The 21,047-nt window shown below is 40.2% G+C and overlaps 1 protein-coding gene and 1 long non-coding RNA gene across 2 annotated transcripts in view; one reads left to right on the forward strand and one right to left on the reverse strand.

Annotated features, from left to right (window-relative positions):
- LOC127470455 (connector enhancer of kinase suppressor of ras 2-like) overlaps positions 1 to 21,047 on the reverse strand; it is a 169,022-nt gene that overhangs the window by 135,521 nt on the left and 12,454 nt on the right. The window lies entirely within an intron of this gene.
- LOC127470870 (uncharacterized) lies at positions 8,105 to 10,934 on the forward strand. Its single transcript, XR_007904435.1, has 3 exons — positions 8,105 to 8,281; positions 10,206 to 10,307; positions 10,590 to 10,934. It is a non-coding gene; the product is annotated as an uncharacterized LOC127470870 (long non-coding RNA).

Genomic DNA, 21,047 nt, shown 5'->3' on the forward strand with positions numbered 1-21,047 from the left:
TGTAAAGATGAAGAACAAATTATGTATCATTTGTATGCATTAAAATGACTGAAATCCATCCAGGCTTTATAGAAGAAGTCAACCATCATGTTGTAACCAAAAAATAAACTGATATTTTCACAGTTTTTCCCAAATATTTCTAAGGGTTACTTTACCCTATACCTGGAATAGCTGGGGCTATCAAACATACCTGAAAGCATTTGAAAGGGAAAAATTTAACATGACATACCTGCTTTCTTCTTTAAACACCATGGAAACCCAATATGCTTCTCCTGAGAGAACACATAGCAAAGGTCTTCTGGTTTTGAACCCATCTGAGCAACCACAGCAAACAAAATTCACTCCCCAGGGGTCTCAAACTCACTGGCCCAATTGTTATGGTCACACACATGTAGTGCTCTACTGGGAATGAAACTGGGCTTTTTAAAAAGCATTACTTAAAAATATATATTCTAGAACTGCTTTCCCAGTATCCTTTTTAACACCAGAAGTAGCTTTGGGCTTAAAAATGAAAATTTCTTTAATATAAATGTTTAGGGCACAGTACTCCAAAGCCATAAAAACTCTGGTCTAGTTCTGTGGGAGTAATCCCAGCAACTACCAAAAGCTGAGCACAGCTCTAGGGAAAGGCTGCCTGAATTTATCCCCTCCCAAAAGGAAATCAGGCAGTCCCATAATGGAGACAAAAGTCTGCACCTGAGAAAGGTCAAGCCTTCACTTCTCAGATGATTTCTCCAGCTGATCTGATAGGAGGGGTTTATCATTAGCACATCATCTTTCATAATTAAACAGGAATTCAACAATCATAGGCAAACTTTGCATAGAAGTGGGTTCATCACCCTGAGAATCAGCCTCTTTCTATCATTAGCAAGCTCATTATTTACACTTCCTGAATACATTTCCTTGTTAGCAGAGATCTAAAAGTGGCTTTTTGCATTCAGCTGAAATGCTTGGAGCCACATCCCTAAAGCTGAGTTCATACCACCTCTAAAACACATCAAAAAAAACCCCAAAGCCCCCCAAATACAGAGCCAATAACCCCCAAATCCACAGCCAATAACTGGGCAGGGAAAGGAAAGCATTTGCTGTGTTCAAAACAAATCAAGGCTCAGCCCCGTGTCTGAATAAGCCCAGCAAAGAGCAATATAACATCTAATGAGGCACTTGGCAAATTACACAGAGTGCTCCTTATTTTGGAGGGAAATGTGGCATAAACAGAAACATGGAATTCTCCAAAGGATGACGTTGCACAGCTTGTGCATCAGAAATAATGTCCAGCAGAATCCTGCAGCTACGGAACAAAATGTCAGTCGAATTTGCCCAAATTGTCTGCAGATGTTTGCTGGCCATGCAATCAGGCACAGCCAAAATGGGATTTAATGCAGCCCTGAAAAATCAATTACACAGGATCCCTGTCCTCCTCTGCTCCTGAAAAGATGCCAAAGCTTCCTGTACTGGTGTTATTTTCACTCATAAATTCCCATTAGCCTTGCAAAAAGCTATTTATTCCTGAAAGTTTTTATTATATCTGACTCCAAATCCTTACTTCTGCCTTCATGTGTGTGGATCCCACGAAGCCTCTGGAATAATCAGAATCTTCACATCATGGCAACAATTTGAATCTCTTTTCTACACTCTAATAAATTCCAAAGCCAGGACAAATTTAAGTGTATTGAAAACAATATGCTTTAAAAAGGAGATGCTGGAGTCAGCCTGTCCACAGACCCCTTCAAAAGGAGCCCAATAAGTTGGCAATTATTCTAGTAATGATTAAAATTTGCTGCATTTATATAGAATTAAATATAAATGCACACATCATCTTAGGAATGGCATTTTTTAAGAATATTCACCATTCCAATTCTCACACCTTGATCAAACCCAAGGGAATGTATGGACTGTAAATGCCAAACACTGGTGTCTATTAATTAATAATTAAATAATTAAAGTATTTTGTTATGTGCAAATATAGCATTGTGTCACTGGCACATTACAAAAAGCTGAAAGGAGTTTTCCTTAAGGGAATCCATTTTTAGAACCATTCTATTCTGCTTTTAGGTCAAAGCAGATGATTCACACCAAAAATGTAAACGTTTAATGTTTCTATTTTCACAGAGTACTTAATAATTTCCATTTACCAGGCCAATCATAAAACTGTATTTTATATCCTAGAATATCATTTTAAAATGAAGACATGTAGTAAATAAATCCACATGCAGCTCAAAAACTCTTCTATTTATAGATTGAGAAGGTTTTTATCCCAACTTCTATAAAACATAGAATGGGGGCCATGTTTATTTTCCTTTCTTCTGATTCCACATGCTGTTCAAGAACTCAGATAGTAATGAAAATATATGAATCCCTCTTATCTAACAAAATAAGAGTTTTATTCAGCCAGTAATATTTTCAGCAAGACTGATTTTTGAATTTTAACACCATAAAAACTGCTTATAAACAGCATTAATCGCTGTTTGTTTTTCCTTCGACAACTGGCCAAGTAATTTGCTTTCCTTAATAAAACTCAGCTTTGCCAGAAATGGCTTGAATTAAACAAATATAGAGGAGTAGAACTATTCTAGCTGATACTGTGCATATCTTAGCAAATTTTTAAGTCATATTTTATGTTCTGGATAAGTCTGCATTCAGAAAATGCATTAAAATGAGCAAATATCTGCTCATTCCTCTTTGCAGCCCTTCAGACTGAAGCCAACACTTATCTGCAACTGCTTTAAAATCTACATTTTGTTGTCTGGTTTCAAGCCACTTTAAAGGTAAACCAAAAATTTACCCAAATAAGCAGCTAAAAGTTAAAAAGGTAACAGGGAAAAGTTATGTTTCATTTAGAATTTCTCTGCAATTAAGTCTATTAAAATACCAGTGGGAACAATTGCATAACTAATGAAAACTCCACCCTTTCCCTTGTTGGTTTGATACATTTACAGAGAAAATACTGTAATCCATGAAGTCAGAAGTTGAATTTTGAATTCCTGATTCAGAAATGAAAAAAAAAAATTAGATATAAAATATATATATATTTCTTCTTGTTGAAAGTCTTGTAGCAGGGCTGTGCCACAAACACACCTACATTTCTACCAATTTTGTTTTTCCAACCCCCTTCAGAGCACACTCGTGCTGGCATCGACACAGAGGGAAAAACTGGAGCATGAATAACTCCTGAATCACAAAGCCATTAAGGCATCACCACCATCTCCTAACTGGGAGCAAGTTTTAGAGATCTTTCAGCAAATATATAGGTCAGCATCTGTCACTCAGAGCCCCACTTGACACAGCTTCTCCCAGGGAATGTTGGAAGCCAGGTTTGTCAGCAGGGCCTGGTGCTGGGGGACCAAACAGCACAAAATGTTTACACTCGACTCACTGAACACATTGCAGATTATTCCCCTTCTTCCTTTCCCCCCCCAAAAAAATCCCTCATGCAAAAATCAGCAGGAATACAGAGTGCTGGTTGGGACTGAGGTTTGCTCAGTTTTATGTATTTAATTCCTGGGCCAATGTGGTGATCCTTATTTATTATGAATAAATTGGACACAACTGCTTCTGGTGTAAAACTGGGAAGTTTCACTGAATGTCAACAGTTGGATAAATTCAGTTCTTAATTATTAAAAAAAAAAAAGGAGGCTTTCAATTGTAGTTTTGATTGAGTCTCTCAATGTTCACTGAACCTCTTGAATAACTAAAATATTTTTGGATTGTGAGATATGACTGCAAAAACATAAGAATGAGATGCCAAGCAAATAAAGAGAAACTTGTTACAATCGTGCTGTTCAAATTAGTTTTTCATTCCACATGAGATACCTTCTTGTTTCACACCAGTAAGACTGGAACAACTCTACTACCAGGACTCTGGTCTGGTAATCATTCCTTAGGATTGAGGGGAGAAGTTGCCTGGGAGGAATGCAGTGGCTTTCTGATCATAAAAAGTGGAATTATTCCCAAGAGATCAATTTGTAGGGAAGATGTAAAATTACTACCACCATAAGCAAATAAAACTTTCCTCTACTTTAAGTGGTAGAGAACTTCAGGACTAAAGAAATGAAGGCTGCACTCAATTCCCTGCATCTGTAGGTTCATGAGTAATGTATTTCTGGAAATTGTTGCTCTGGTGTCTGCAATAGATTCTTGAAATAAAGTGAGTGAGCTCAAAAGCTGTCTGGGACCAGAGGGCCAACCTGGTTGTTGTGGGTTGGTTCACTTTTGCTGGCTGTGGATTTATCTGGAGTTGGATTTGAGGGCATGTTCTCACTGCAGACACTCCATTTATTTACATTATCCTGATTCCTTCCTGAATGCTCAAACCAAAACAAGAGCATTTTTAAATTAACTAAAAAAAACAGACCGAAGCAATCCCTAATGCCAAGACTGGTCTCAGAAAAACAAGATGTGCATGATCAAAAGGAGATGCTGTCAACAACACTATTTATAGTGGTTTAAAGTGTTAAATTTGTCTATTTTATCTTTACAGTTTGTCCTGGATTCAAGACTGATTTGTAGGAGTGTTTCTCTGAGCAGCACAGTTAGAGGGGCAGTAAAAGAGTTCGGCCTTAGGTTGCATTTGGAAGATTTTCTCCACAGCAAAATCTGGAAACACTTTGGGAGCAACATTTCAATCCTTTATAACCCTCCCTCTGTTATCAGCGAGTGTTTGCAGACAAAAGCTGCCCAGCTATTTGTTATGCCCTTTGTCCAATGACAAATACCCCACTCGAAATTCCTGGCAGGATTCCTGGCACGTGCTCCCACACAGGAGCAGCTTTGGTGCTGATGGACCAATCTGAGCAAAGAGCAGGATTTTGTCCTGGAAACATTTCTGCTGCTACAAACTCCTGAGCAGGTTATTTCCTTGTAGGAGTGCTCACACTGTGGCAGAATAACAAAACATTGCATCCAGATAATGTTCTCCCTATAAAAAGGGATAATTGGAGCTCTATCCAGGATGCAAACTGGGCCAACGTAACAGGTTCCTTTGACATTCCAAGGCATAGGGTAAAATAACCCTTTTTTCCTCCCATGAATATGTAATTAATATCTCACCTATAAGGTCTCCACCTTACACATTTTGACCATGACTTGTTTGTTTAGAAGTGTAATCTTTTTACTGACATGTAAAATTAAGGGGCATGAGATTAATATTTAAAACCTGCTGAATATGCCCCGGAAGCTCCTCTTTAAACACTGTATAATCAGGCCTTTGTTTGATCTCATTTCCCTTTTTTTTTTTTTCTCCATCCCAATCCTCCTTTCAAGTGTTAGGCAAATCTCCTCCAGTCTAACATCAAAACATACTGACAGGAATAAGACTGCAAGGCTGCTGAGCTCCTCTCAAGCAATGCCACCCATTGATCCATGAATAAATGTTCCAGCTTGAAGGCACATCTCTGCTGTAAAGTTATCTCTCTGGAGATTCAAAGAAGAGCTCCTTGTCTGGTGCCCAAAGATCTGAAAACCTGCTGTAGTAACTGGAGGATTCAGAAACTTGACATCATGGTTTGCAGCACTTGGCAGGATATACCCTCATTCTCTTATGAAAAAGCAACAGAATTTTACAAGAATCACCTAGAAGATTTAAGCACTCTATTTTCACATGTTGGCTTTCTGATGCCAGTTTAATAATTGCTTGAAATTAAAAAACACCTTGTTTTCAACCACTATATTACATGTTATGATTATGAACCTAAATTCTTTCTTTCATTTTGTGACATTGCTTTCATTGTGGTGATATTGTAACAATACCTAAAAAAATTAATAGAGGACTATATTGCCTACAATATTCAAGGAGTATTGAAGATGTAACTGAAATTCTGAATTTAGAAAATCTTTGAGAAATTCTCAACAATAAAGGTTTTCAGGTACATGCCTTTGGAATAAAATTCAAAATAGGCAACTTCTGCCATTTTGCTCCAAAAGCCACTGTGAAGGAGTAGCCTAAGTTGATACTCAGACTGTGTTTAAATCCCAACCCAAGAGTAGCTCCTGGAAATGGTAGTACAAGTGCTCCTGAATTACCTTCCAGATTAAATGTGACAGAAACTTGTTTTCAATCTCTGTGGCATTCACAGCGTCAAACACTCCCTACCATTGAGAGATACAGGCTGAAAAATGCTAAAACATCTACACTTAAAGTGGGTATCTATAACAACACCATTTTCCTGAAATTTTTGTGGCACTATTTCATTTTGGGTCAAGTGCTCCGGTTTGTAAACAAAGCTGAATGAGACTGTCTGAAAAGAAAAGGGGAGGAAAAAGGAAAATAACAAATGCAACTGTTCTCCTGAGTGAACCTTATCTGAAGAGCTGTGATGAATGCTGCTATAATATATCAAATGCCAGTTAACAATAGTCTGCTACAAAAGAGCTGGCTTTGGGAGATATTTACTCACGTCATTCTTGGCAAGCACTCAAAGTATGAGTCAGTCCTGGAACATTTATACTACTGCTTACAGTTAAAAAGAGATTCAGGTCTGACTATTAATACCCAACTCACTTTTAAAAATTGGTTTTCTGCATGACCGTTCCTTAAATTCTGATGTTTAAAGTATATTTAATTTCTTTTTAAGGAAAAGGTACCGTCTTGGAAGCAAGAGCCTATTTGTGAAGCAAAAGCAGCGACATACGCTGACTGAATCTGATTCAGATTTATCTGAGCTAAACAGTAAAATTGAAATATTGGCTCAAACTAAGCTGCCAACCTGTTTCTGACAGAGGTTTTAGCTCAATTCCCTCACACCTTCTCCAACAGCTGCTGTATTTGCAAGAACTGTCATTAGTTTTCCAGTGGAAAATGACTGTAAAATCTGTTCTGAAATCGCACCAAGTTGCCAGAACCCCGAACACAACCGCCTTTCAATTACCTGAAGTAATTGAGAGTTCTGGTAACACAAATTAAGGAAGAAACCAGTGGTTACACAAACACAGGCACAATAAACTGCAGAGAGCAGGGAAGCACCAGGCAGGTTGAGGGCTGGGAGTGCAGAGATCCCACAGGGAGCACTGACCCTGGTCCCAGCAGTCCCGGATCGCGGCTCCTCCGCTTCCACACCCACGCAGCTCCAAGGGAAGCAGCTCCATGGAGCTGCACCTGCAGCCTCAATAACTGAGAGGTGATTGCAGATGGAATCAAAGAAAACAAGCAGCTTTTACCTTCTGCAGAGCTATTTATCACAAAAGCCTGACTGCGGTGCATATGGGTTGTAATGGACTAGGGAAGGAGCGGGAAATAATGGACCAGTGCTTCCCTCAACAGCTTAAAGTAATGTGATTTCAACTGGAATATACCTCACCACTTCCTAGAAAATTATACACACAAAAACTTGCAGCAAATGTGGAATTTCAAATGTGATTTGGAATTTTATTCCATCACATTCTCTAAGGGCATTAGATAATGATAGTTATTTGTATTTGATGTATTAACAAAAAGGCACACGCTAAACACACTGAGGCTGAATACAGGTATTTTTTTAGTCAATAATGTCCTAGGGAGAAATTGCAAGTACTTCAGTGAGCTGTTCCTTTTGGCAGAAGGCACATAAAACTGTTGGGAAGAAGATTAGAGCAGAAAATCAAGGTGTGGATGAGGTTAGAAGTGAGTGTGGGGTTGGTGTTTTTGTTTAACAGCCAGTGCTTACTCAACCCGTGCTCAGTTTAAGAAACTAAACAGACAAAGCGGTGTGACTGACTACTCTTGATTTTAACAGCTCCTCATCAATATTTGGAAAACAACAGCAGCATCTCCTTCACACATATTTGCTCAGTCTCCCCACATGGCATCTGTTTGTCCTGCTTGCTCCCACGCATGTCAGCAAGCGTTCATCCCACAGGAACACTCACTGCAATCAGTGCATTCCGAGTGAAATCACACCTATATCCATCATATCCACAGCTATATCCATCATATAGCTGTGGATACACACAGTGTACAGAGGGCACACAGAGAGCACGCAGAGAGACAGGCACTGATGTACACATGGCTGCAGCAGTGGCTTGTCCCTCTGCTCCAGGGCCACATCCAGGTCCCCTCCACACAACCCTTCATGACGACGCTCTTCCCGCTCATTTCGGGCACGGTTTGGGCCCTTGCACTTTTTTGGCATTCCTTCTGCTAATGTATAGATAGATAGGTAGGTAGATATGTGCATATGTATAGATAAGTACACACATCCTCCTCCTCAGACACAAACTGGAACTTTCCCCCTCAGCCCTCACCCCAGACCCTGAGGAGGAAGCACTCGGGAAGGCAGCAGGAGTGCCCCCGGCTCACTGGCCCCAGGTCCTGACATCCCGTTTTTTCTCACATTCCCATTCTCCTGGATGCCCCTCCAGAAACATTCCAGCCCCTGGAGCACCACATGATGTCCACTGCCCCCTCAGCACCCTGTGCCCGTCCCACAGCCCTCCCTCCTGAGTCACAGCCATGCTTCCCCAGTCCTGCCCCCTCACGTTCCCACCTCACCCTCTGGGCATTCCTGGCCCCCCGAGCCCACCTCACAGCAGCTGTGACCCCTCATCACAGCACCATTTTCTGAGGAGCGGGTGGTGGTCCCTGGGGTGAGGGTCCTGCAGGCTGCCCGGAGGGGAATCCCCTCCTCATCCTCCCTCTTCCTCATGGAGAGCAGAGCTGCCGCCCAAAACATGCCCGCTCAGACAGGGATGCTCCTCTCCACGTCCCTCTGACACCTCAGTGACTGGGACCATCTGTATTGCTCCCGGGAGGCTCCCTTGAGGAAGGCTTGGAGCTGATGGAGCCCTGGGCTCGCCCTGCAATGGGCTCCACTCCCATGCCATGGGATGGACATGGCACAGGAATATCGCTGTGTTTATTGGAATCATGGAATGGTTTGGGTTGAAGGAACATTAAAACTCATCCAGTCCCACCCCCTGCCATGGGCAGGGACACCTTCCACTAGCCCAGGTTGCTCCAAGCCCTGTCCAACCTGGCCTTGGACACTTCCAGGGATGGGGCAGCCACAGCTTCTCTGGGCAACCTGTGCCAGGGCCTCCCCACCCTCACAGGGAACAATTCCTTCCCAATATCCCATCTAAATAGGAACACGAAATCCAGAAGGCAGGAAATGCTGACAGAGTGATCCAGTTTCTGAACAGCATCATGTTTTGGAAGTGCAGTCTCTATTGTTTTTTCCATATCCTATGCAATATATTTTAGCACAGCAAAATGCAGAGAGGTTGTTCACATTTATTGGTTATTTAAGAAGTGTTCATATTAGATTTATCTACTCAAAGTGTCTTTTCTTGACATCATCTTGGTGCTGTAAGCATAACATGCGTTATTTAGTGTGCACTGTGATAATTTTTGAAATGTAAATTATTTAATGAAAATTATGTTTTAAATTCACACCAAAAAATCCATATCGTATACCTGACACCCATATAAAAATCAGGAGCAAGTTTTACTTGAGCAATTTTGTTTATCTTGGAGACTCAGGCAATTAACTAAATGTCCAAGCGTGTTATTTAATCAGTGACAAGTGCTGCAGCTTTTGCTAAAATAGCTGGAGGTGGTAATGAAAAATGCAAGTTTTACAGAACCTCTCATACCTTACTCCGTGTGTTGGAGATCAAAGAGACTCTTGAGTCTTTTTCAGAGCAGCTTTCTGGAGGCTGCAGGGAGAGCTGGATCACAATCTTTTGCTCTTTTCTGCTCTGAAATGTTTCTATATGCTCAGGATATTGGATGTTTAAGGCATGAACACCTCTGAGCTGACTGATTGTATTTTCTGAGTGCAGCTCAGTGTTAGTCTGGGACCTATTGTGCAACATAATCATTAAAATATTGGTTTCTTGGAGCCAAGCAATTTTGGTAGTATATTTAAAATAGACATACCTTTTTCAAAAGCCTACTAAACTATAATTAAGAAGATAACAAACACCAAATAAATAAGCAAGTCTTTTTAATTACAATTTGTCCAGTGTCAACATTTACAATATACTGGTTAGATACTATGGGCAGATTTATGGACATTTAATGGTTAATAGATGAGTACCATTCATCAGTCTGCTTCAGCCTGGTGCAGAAACACTGTCAGACTCTTGTAATGGGCTTTCTTTCCCTTGGATTTTTTAAATACTGCCTAAAAACTTAAAAATGAACACGATAGAAACCAGTGCTAGGCAAATAAGACAGAGACTACATGCTGTTTTCACATTTCACTTGCTCTGCTTTCCTTTGCTTTCAGATTATTTTGGGAGAAAGAAGCTCAGGAGAAAGGAATTGATCAAATAGAATGGGAAAAGACAGGAAGATCCCATCTCATGTGGAAGAACCGCACTGGAGAGAGGTAAAAACTGCAAATCCTCATGCTAAAATGGTGGGAAACTTAGACAAACCCAAATGTATTTGCCTGAGGATCAGTCAGGTCGTGCTGGCATGTCTATAATTGAATCTGCCTCATTTAAAAGCGAGCAGATAAAAGTTTTGACCTTATCAAATCACAGGAACACGTGTATTAATCTCTGCCAACAAAAATATGTATGGCAATATAGAGAAATAAGGATGCACATATATCTCTCTCTATATATAATATATGTACATATATGTCTGTCTGTATGTATCTTTGCAGGAATCCAAGAAACAGTCCTTTTGTGTGCAACTCCAAGGGCATTAATTCACTTTCTGATATGGATGTGACTGTGCAGTTTTCAATAAGGCAGGACCACAGCATTGGACTGACTGAGGTTCACTGTAAGACTTTTTCCAAAGGCTGAGTAGCTCGGTACTCAACTCTCACTTACATATTTATGTTGTTCCTTCTTTCCAGACAAGTTACCTTTTGAGTGCTATTAAATATTTACATGCTGTCAGGAGTAACAAGATGGAATAGGAACTGACATTATCAAAAATAGTAAAGACACACTTAATCTTTCTTTTCTAGTTTTATGAGGAAAAAAAAGACACCGTCTGCTAAATAATTTTGGTAGTTTTTCCATGGCCAAGAACTTTGCAGAAAGCACTGGAGTTCAGGATAATTGTATCTGCCAAGGAGCAAGACAATTTCACATGTAAATATATATATTGCAACTGAAGAAAGTAAGTCTACTGTCTGAAAACTGACCTCACATAATTTATGCTTCCATTGCTGTATACTTTTAGCCTCATGTTAAACCCACAAAACTTTAACTTCTTTTTTATGTCAATGTGATCTAGTTCATTATTTGAATGCATATCAAAGCAAAAATACTACTTTGTCTGCATTTAGCAGAAGCAAACATTATTTGACTCGGAATAACGAGTTATAGACATAATTTTCATTGTTTTCTCTACCCTATTCCATAAAGATGATTTAACTCAGAGAAGGTCTTCTAACTTCAGCATTATTCAAGGGAGTTGCTGATATATAGCTGTAAATTTAAGAAATTGTTCACTAAAGGACATTGGCCTTATTATCAAGTTACAGCATTGGGGTTTTTTTATGAGATTCAGTATTAAAGTGCTTATAAACAATTACTGAAAAATTGCCATTCAGTATTTTATTTTGCTTTTCTCTTCTTACCTCAAGGTCTCCTTTTACATCAAGCCCCCTGTCTTTTTTGCACATGTTGATCATCATTTATTCCTAACTTTTTAGGATAACTCATTAGGATATGGGAAATAACACTGTTGCAATAACCTGTAATAATTAAGATCCTACAAATGCTGCCACTTTAAGCTCTGTTAGGTAAAAAGATCTGTTCAAAGGCAATATTGGGGATTTAGGCCCAAAACTAATATAAACATGTAGGTAGTTTTGTTGCTACAAAAGGAAAGGAACAAACTGTTTATTTTGAAAACTCTGTTTTGTCAAGAAGAGTTTATTTTACAGGCTGCTTGTCTATATTTCTGGATTTCATAGGTATAGAAGACAATGGACTTTTAAATTATTAAATAAATAGTTTTCCCTTACTTTTGTGACATCTTGATGAAACCAAATTGTTCTTTTGGTTTTACACCTCAGCTTTGCAAAAAGAGTTGGTATAAATTATCCACATATGCCCATGAATTTGCATTTCATAGCACACACATTACTCTCTTCATTCACTGCCTCAAAAACCAAGAGGGACATGGTTGAAGCCAACAAGGTGTGGAAGGAAAGAACTGACCCATTTATTTTCAGCAGACTTAATTTTAAAAAGTTAATTTGAGTAACCTGCTAATTGGATAAATCATGTGGATCTGTTGGTAGAGCTGCATGAGAATGGCAGCACGACCTGTGGGACACTTTCCAGGGCTCCAGCCCTGATCAAGGCACTGATTGCATGGCATCACCTCCCTGGGAGAGTGGCTGCTGAGCCACAGGATGTGACAGGGCTGCTGAAAGCAATTTTCCTGTGTAACCCACTGGACTGGACTGAAATCAGCTGTGAAAGCCATCTAAACATGCACTTTATCTGTCAGACTGGAGGATCCCAGTGAAGTTTAGTGGGTATGTCTTCACAGGATTCCTGCAGAGCCTCTCCCAGGGAAATACATCTGGAAAGGCAGCCTGCACACTGCTCTTCCTGAAGAGAAGGCAGCACAGTGAGTCATTGCTGAGCCTGAGACTGCTCAGGATTCATTCACTGCCTCTACCTGGAATGCCAACAAAACCATCAGCACAGCCTCCCTCAGCTCCCCCTCCTCTCTTCCTCCCTCTGTGGGTTTCCACTCCTCCCTTTGGTATTTTATGTAAATATTACAGTTGGGTGTAAAAGCTCTCTCTTGTGTCAGCGCTTGCCATAATTCCCTGTCTCAGACAAACCAACCAAAAGGGACCACCCTTGTCAGATTCCAAGCTTCCATCACCAATTCGGGTACTCTCGGTGTTCGTGTGGATACTGGAAAGCTTGGGAATGGCCTTCATCAGAAGAGCAAAGCAAAAATCTAGGATCATCTAAATGAGTTAGGATCTGAGTCCAGAAATGGATGTGGAATTCCTGGCATTTCAGTGGCACGTTAGGAGGCACCAACAGGTGGATCATCAGGTTTCCATCGTGTTTCTTTGTCCTCTTCCAGAGGCTATTCATCCTTCCCCCACCACATCTCTGGGTAGAAGCATACACATGCTGTTTTATTACTAGGCTGTCAAAAACCTCCAGGGTAGAAGCCCTACCATTAAAAGTTCAAACCCATACAGAGAATTTTCAGAACTGATGTTCCAGAGATGCAGCTGCTTACCAAAACTGTGGTCACAGAATCACAGAATCACTGAGGTTGGAAAAGACCTCCAAGATCATTGGGTCCTCTTCAGCTGGTGGAAACCAGCAGGTATTTACAGTTGGAGGCATGTAGATCCCTGAAGGGTTCATGTGGGTTTTAACAGGCTGCCTCTCATTTTAAAGTTGTCATGTTAATCACTGTGCCTGCTGGAAATAAATACATCAAGACCATTTTTAGTGAGTGAGCGTCAGTTCTTCAGTTCATCCCTGGGAGTTTCTGAGTTAGGAAAGCTTGTCCTGGGATCATTCTTAGAACCAGTGGACTGAATTCCGGAAAGTTGTTTCTGTAAATTCTGTCTTGACAGAAGTTCCTGATCTCTGCAGGCTGATGTGGTCAGCTGTTATTATTGCTTTGTTTGATGCAGTTGTCTCTGATTGCCCTCAGTATTAGGTAAATCATTCTTTTCCCAATTCAGAGGCTGAGGACTGAATGCAGAAGTATAAATTTAGGCATAACCTTATGTCTGTTCTTTTCCAGTTGCAAACATGATCCTGTTGAATCCCCCACAGGTACTGCCAAGATCTCGTCCTCATGATGTAATCTTGCTTTTTCTGTCCTTCCCAGCCAACTCTTTCAGTATCTTATTGATTACTGTGCCACTGTTGGAGCCTACCACCTTTCACAGTCATGCATTATGCATCTGCTTCTCTTTTAATATTCTTAATACTTATCTAATGTTCTCTTTTTTTTTTTTTTTCAAATATAACTGGGTTTATTATCTCATTTACTCTGGAAAAATGCCAGTCATTTCTATCCTCTGTATGGTCTTTTTTTGCCCTTTAAAACATGCAGACACACAGTCTGCAAGGTTTGCTTGCTGTGGTGATCTTGATCTGAACTGATTGTCCTTCATTAAGTACACTGACTCTTGCTTCCAGCTTCAAAGTGAAAGGTGTTCACTTTGTGTGGGATTCAGGCCAGTGGGAACCTGACTTGAAGTTCATGTTTTCTGTATGAGCAAGACCCTGAACTCCACTAAGTTCCAGGGGACTTGTACATCATAAACCCATTTATATCTTCACTTACCTCCTGATGGAAACACCCTCTAAGTGTCCGGGCTCTTGGAGTAGAAGTGTTTTAAAGAAAACTGTTGGAAAGGCTATGAGATAAAGGCTGGGTTTTGTCATGTATTTCAAATTTATGTTCCAGCCTGACTGTATTTCCCAGTGTCACCAACACTCACGTGCAGACACCGTGAATTCTTTAAGTGTGGTACAATAATAGACCCCTCAGCAGCTGGAGTCTCCTGTTATTAGGAGAGATGATTTGCTGAATATTCCTCTGTATAGAGAGAGGGTTTGAAGAGGCTGTGATTTGCATGGCATGTGCTGATGTGCACTTTGCTGTCATGGGAAATGAGGCTCCTTTGTGTGTGGAAGAACACAGCTGAAAGTACCAGCCAAGGCTGCAGTGGCTGAATGACTCCCACACACACGGCGTGAAAAATCCCCTGACATTTGGAAAGGTCAATCAGCTTCTGTTTGCTTTGGTTTGATTTTAATCAATACCTGGATTTACTTCTACAAAGTTACTGTGTGGCCCAGTCCATTCTGTTGTCACAACCTTCATGATGTGCCCGGGTTCAGGAAACAACTTATTATTTGCTTTGTTTTAAAAACAGTTGTGACATTGGAAGGCATTCTCTTCATGCACCTCTTTCTCAAAGATCTTCTCTGCCCTCAGAGCTTAGTTTGGGTTTCAGTATATTTTTAGAGAGCAAGCACAACACTTTCTGCCCACACAAATTTAAAATGAGCTGCTATTAGTTCATGTGCTTTTCCTGATTTGCTTCCTTTATAGTAACTTGATGTCCTCAATGCTGGAATATCATCATTTCAGGCAAACTGAGCCTCCTCCCACACACAGAAGTTCCAATAACCATAATGCAAATACTCCTATGAAAATATTTGAGACTGGTTATGAAGTAAAGGAAGAAATGCTCCTTCTTTATGGGTGCAATCACATCAGAAGTTTTCAGCACTTGGTATATTCTGTGGTCATTTTGTCCATCCAGGGATCTTTCAGGCAACACTTCGGGGAGCTAAAAACATTTTATTTAATCTGTTTTCCATTTTATTCAATTTAATTCTTTTGATTCTTGTGATTTCAAAGTCATTCACACAAATATGAAAATCAAAGGCAAGTGGATGAGACAAACGCATTTTATTCTCCTACAGAACAAGGCACCTATGGGGATAAACTAAATGTGACCCTGAGAGCTGTCAAGACAAATTAACTGGTCAAAACCCATCTGAACAAACTCAAATTTAAACTGGGTAAAACTAAAAAGAGAGGTCTCTCAGCTGTCATACTTAACATTTAGACCTACAGTGTTTAAGGAGTCAGATGTACCTTCCATTTTTTTCCTAAAGGACAAACTTATTTAAAAAATAAACATTAATATCTGAAGCATTACTGAATTCTTGCCAGCAGCCAAAAAGAACTTAAAAAGTCAGGGGAAAAAAAAGGCCTTTTTTTGAGATGGAAATTAATTCAGTAAAAATTATCATAACTGCCAAAGTGGTAACGTGATGATTGGGAATTTAAGTTGTAAGCAAAACCAATCTTAATTTTTCAGGCAGATGAGCCAAATGTTACAGGAGAGTATTAAATCAGAGGTATTTCTTTGGAGCAAAGTCCTTTTGGTGAGAAAGGTAATTTCTGATGCAAAGAGATACAGCCCATATCCTGAAAATTGACTAAATCATACTTGTGAAATTAAATGTGAATGGTAAACGTTCCTAATTGAGCCCAATTAATTCAAGAAAGCACCACAGTGAAGATGTTGTAGGCACACAGTGAGAGCTGCTGACCACAACAGTGCACCAGATGTATCTGAAGTAAACAATACTGTTTTCCCAGACAGTGCTTCCCAGAAAAGCATCCAACCAGATTATAACTGTACTGAAGGTTGCCTTTAAATCTGTTGGTTTTTTTTTCTTCTGGAATTGATAAATTATATGCATTTAAGATACAGGAAAAGACATGTCTCTAAAACCTACAGAGAAAAGTACATTTCATCCTGTTTTTTCTGAGCTGACCTTCCCTGTAGTTGTCATCTATCACGAGGGACAACCACGAGTGTCCGAGGGGACTGCCAGAGAAATCCAACCCCAATATACCAGTGCCTGTCCTATTTCTGAGCAGTGTCCTCTGCTATTTGAAATCCACTTTTTCCTGATTCTCAGCACAGGTAAGTTATTTTGTACATCAATTGTTTATCCCTGGCTCCCCTCAAGATCCTTCTGTCGTTTCTTCTTCCCTCATAAAAGCCCACTTGCTGCTCGTATCGATCCCTGCTGGAGCCTCTCCCCAGAGCTTTGTGTTACCACTTTTGTGATGCTCATAACAGCAATGCTCTCCTGCAAAGTGGAGGTCCCATCTATAATTGATGTGTATTTGCCTATCAGAACAACCACGTGTTTTCACAGGGTTCTCGTGCCAGCTTTGCCTTTGAGGCAGTTCTTGGTCCAAGCAAATCAACTTTGACTGGACTTTGGAGTGTTTCTGAAGACCTTCGTGAACTGGGGATGGCAGGAGTTGATTCAGCTTCAGCTACACCCTGAGGAAGCCTGAATTCAGCTGCTGAACTCAGGATGAGCAAGATCAGGCATTTTAGGAAGAGAACATGCACATCAGTCTGTGTTTAGGAGTATTCTGGGATGCTGTTTCCTGTGCTTGAAGCACTCGGTCTTCTGAGACAAAATGTACTGAGGAACGAGCCCTTGCAACTCTATCTATGTAAAATAAACAAAAAAAAATGTCTTATGGAATCAAATTTGACACAACTTTATTCCTTCTTCCCCCTCCCACCCCCCCTTTAATTGCTTACTTCCATTTTCTCCTGCTGGAACACTTAAAATGGAGAGGTTGGTTAGAAATTCGAAACTTGAAGTGAAAATTGTGTAACTCAGATGTACGTGTTAGTTTTCCACATTCTAACTATGCCTTTTAATTTTGTAACAACCATTAGTGGCAGGGCTGACAAATGGTAGAAACCCTAAAAAAGGTGTCAGAATAATTTCTCGCTCGTCTCTTTTCTTTTTCCCTGCTACCTACAAAGAGAAAAGGGAGCCTGTGAGATTACATCAGCCAGGAAAAAATAGAATCAAGAGGGAGAGATGTGATGGAAATTCCTATAAAATCTATTCTCTGATTAGAGGTATCATAAAGTGTATGAAGAAACACAGGGGATTGCCTGGAGTTTTCTTTTGACAAAGAGGCATCAGCACATGGCAGGGCAGACAGCTGGAGTCTGTGAAGTGACAATCTTATCTGGTATATTTATTACAAGGAAAGGGAAAAAATACTATATGCATGTCTCCAAGTTAAAAAGAGATAGGCTGATAGCCTGTTTTGAACTGAGACACAAAACCAGTGCCTTCTCCAGATTCATGAACTAATTAAAATCTATAATGCAGGGAGTACCAAGAGAGAAATGAGCACATTTTACATATTCTGTTAATGTCAAACACTGAGTGTAATTTTTCATCTTAAAGTCTGTGTAGTGAAAGGAAATTAAGCACAGGAGTTTTACTCCATTAGGTTGCTAAAGCAAATTTTCTGAGTGTAGGACTGGGCATGAAGAGAGAGTTTTAAGAGGGGAAATAGGAGAATGGAAAAATTGCCAAGGTTCTTGGTACTATGAAGCAATGCCCTCCTGAAATCATTATGGTTTTGGACATTACCCACGGCTTTAGTTCTGGGAGTTCCACACCTGGAATTAATGCACAAAGAAACCCTAATTTTCATCAGCTCAGAGGAAATATGAAAATACCCTGCTCTCCTTGCCCTGAGAACGGTGTCTCCTGGCTCTGTTTTACCTCCAGAGTCACTGTGTCTCTCCAAAAAGGGCACACAGACCTCACGTGGCTCCTCTCCCACACCCACATGGCTCCAGCTGCTGCTGAGCCCCCAGTGTGGCACCCAGGCAAAGCCCAGGAAAGCCTGTCATTAAATACCTGCTCAGGTTTCAGAGTTCAAGGTTGGAATTTGCCGTGAGGTGTCAGATGCTCAGTGTGCAAAGGGGTGCTGGAAGTTCAGCTGAGATGTGCTGTTCTAGTAGAATAATTTTCTGCCTAAAATTCAGTATTTCCTTGCAAAAAAAGGAACATCAAAAAGGAAGACTAAAGAGTTTTGACACAGATGACAGTCAGAGCTTTTCCAGGGAGTTCTGTGGCAGAAGATTCTCCATTTTGCTGCAATTCTCCTTGGTTGTGCCTGCATTTATTGGCTTAGAGTACACGAAGAAATATTTTTGTTTGTTTGTTTTGATGTTTGTTTGGTCTTTGCACGAATGATCAACATTCTAGGCCAACACTTCCTGCAAAGAATATTGCAAAGACCCAGCTATCTCTTTCCAAAAGAGCTGGCTCTTCAAACACGGTGTTCCAGAATTGTCCATCTGTCTTATTTGATGCCTTCCTCAGCCTGCTGCTCCTCCGTTCTCGATTTGGAGTGGAGTTGTTTTTAGGGATAACATCAAAGCAGGCTGTACCCGTCCCACTTCGAACACCACCGGGGTCTGTGTTATGTAAATGGCAGAGAATCTCTGCCCGAGAGAGGCAGCGCCAAAGCAGGGAGTGATTTAAGGAAAAGCACCGCGACCGAAAGGGCTTTGCCGGAGCCCCGCGTCCGGGAATTCCGAGGAGCCCGTTCCTGTCAGCAGCTTCCCAGCTGTACTTTCTCTTCTCCCTCCTTTTCCAAGCCAACTGGAACTCAGGGAACTGCGTGCTCAGGAAAACCTTAAACCGAGTCTGCAATCAGTCTGGCCGCAATCAATGCAGCACAGTTCATCATCTTTATTAACTGAATTAGCTTTTCCTTTTTCTTTTTTTTTTTCTTTTTTTTTTCTTTTTTTTTTTCTTTTTTTTTTTTTTTTTTTTTGCGGTATCTGCATTTGTTTTGAGGCTGGAGCCCATATGATGTTCAGAAAACTTTGGGAAAACTCCTTTTATACTCTCAAAAGAAAAAATGAGGTGTTTTTTTTTCTAAGAACATAGGGGTAGCACATATTTAAATAACAAAACCATGTCTAACGTATAGTTTAACACGCGGGTTTAGCTTTGAGGATCTGGCTCTTGAAGCAGTGAAAATGTAAACTAACACCACTGAAAGCAAAATTTACTGAAAAAATTGTAAAACTTCTCTTATACAGAGTTTGCTGGAGGAATTTCTGCTCAGCTCAGTGATGGGATTAGAGCCAAGCTCGGCCCACAGGTGTCTGAAGAGACACAGGAACAGACAAATGATCACTGCAAGAGCTCTTTAGGTTCACTGAGCCAGCGCTGGGTTTGGCTCAGCAAGTCAACAAATTTGACATTAATTCCTGTTCAGAAAGGTACAAAAGGGCCTTTGCCATTGGGGCACATCAGTTCCATTAAGCACCACGGATTTGTTGAGTTTGTTTGTTCACAGACACAACAATTTATGAAATAACACCGTACTCCTTTCCTTTCTAAACCAGTTTGGATTTGTAGCAGTTTGAGGCATCATATCCCTGAATGTGGGGATATTCTATAATATATTTTTCCAATATATCATAGAATTATAGAATGGTTTGGGTTGGAAGGGACCTCAAAGCCCATCCAGTCCCACCTTAAAACTCATCCAGTCCCACCCTCTGCCACGGGCAGGGACACCTTTCACTATCCCAGGTTGCTCCAAACCCCCTCCCACCTGGCCTTGGACACTTCCAGGGATGGCACATCCTAACTAAAAATTCCATTGTTACTGTAGCAAAGTCAAATTTTCTAACCTGTTGCATCCTTCAAAATAAATGAAATATCAAAGCATTCAACACTAGAAAGAGTAGTCTGAGTAGTAAAATATTTTCCTTTAATACAATATTTTTTGGTACCACATGATACAGGAAATTAATGTTTTTATAGAATTTACTGAGTTTTTAATCTAGCAGTGTTTCTTCAACATAAGTAAATACACTGTAGTATTTAAATGCCTTTGAATTCCAAGGGATTTGACACTCCCAAGTGTAATTTCAGCCTCTTAAAAGTAATAAATATTTTATAAAAATACAGAATACATCACAGTAAAAATACTCAGGATGTCTTGCCCGGTGTCTGAGAAGTTTTCTATAATTCTTATCCACTTTTTCTGTAGAAAAATGTTGTTATATCAAAAAAAAAGGACGCCTACCCTCTTACTGTTGATTCATTTTCTCTTATTCACATCTTCTTGTTTTCCTCATCATCCTTCTCAGCCTCATCCTGATGCAAATCAAGGAGCTAATTTGCATGCAACACTTTAATTTCAAGCCTGATAAGATTACATTGTTAAATATTTGCACTATGTATTTTTACCAGTGGATTCCTTTTCAGCCACATATTTCTGCAGCAGCAAATTTCAGCTAAAGTCAATGGGCACATGACTTTATGTAGAATTTCAGTTTTCTTCCTGACTGACCTGCTTAAAATAATTAGCTTTTTTCCTTATGCTGGACTGACAGCTACCTGAGAAACAACAGGAATTCTCAATGTTAATAATGGCAGGCAGCCCAAGGCCTTTTTTCTTAAATTCTTAGCATAAAGAAGATTGCAGCAAGTCATATTTGTTGAATAAATTGTGAAGATATTTTAGCTTAACAGAATCAGAGATGAAATCAAAATACACACAGAAAGGAATGGAGAGTTAATACGATATTTTCCTGTGGGGAAGTAGTTGGCTTATGATGACCAGATCCATAAGTGATTCCTGGTTAATACTTGGGCACGAGTTAGGATGTGAACTAGCAAAGATATCTGTAAGAGTGGCTTGGATTTAGACAAGGAGAAGGTTCTCCAACATGACCTGAAAGTCTTCCCTGTGAGGGTGGGGAGGCCCTGGCACA

The sequence above is a fragment of the Manacus candei genome, unplaced genomic scaffold (assembly GCF_025592945.1).
Source record: "Manacus candei isolate 608988 ecotype Guabito, Panama unplaced genomic scaffold, ASM2559294v1 h1tg000003l, whole genome shotgun sequence".
NCBI lineage: Eukaryota > Metazoa > Chordata > Aves > Passeriformes > Pipridae > Manacus > Manacus candei.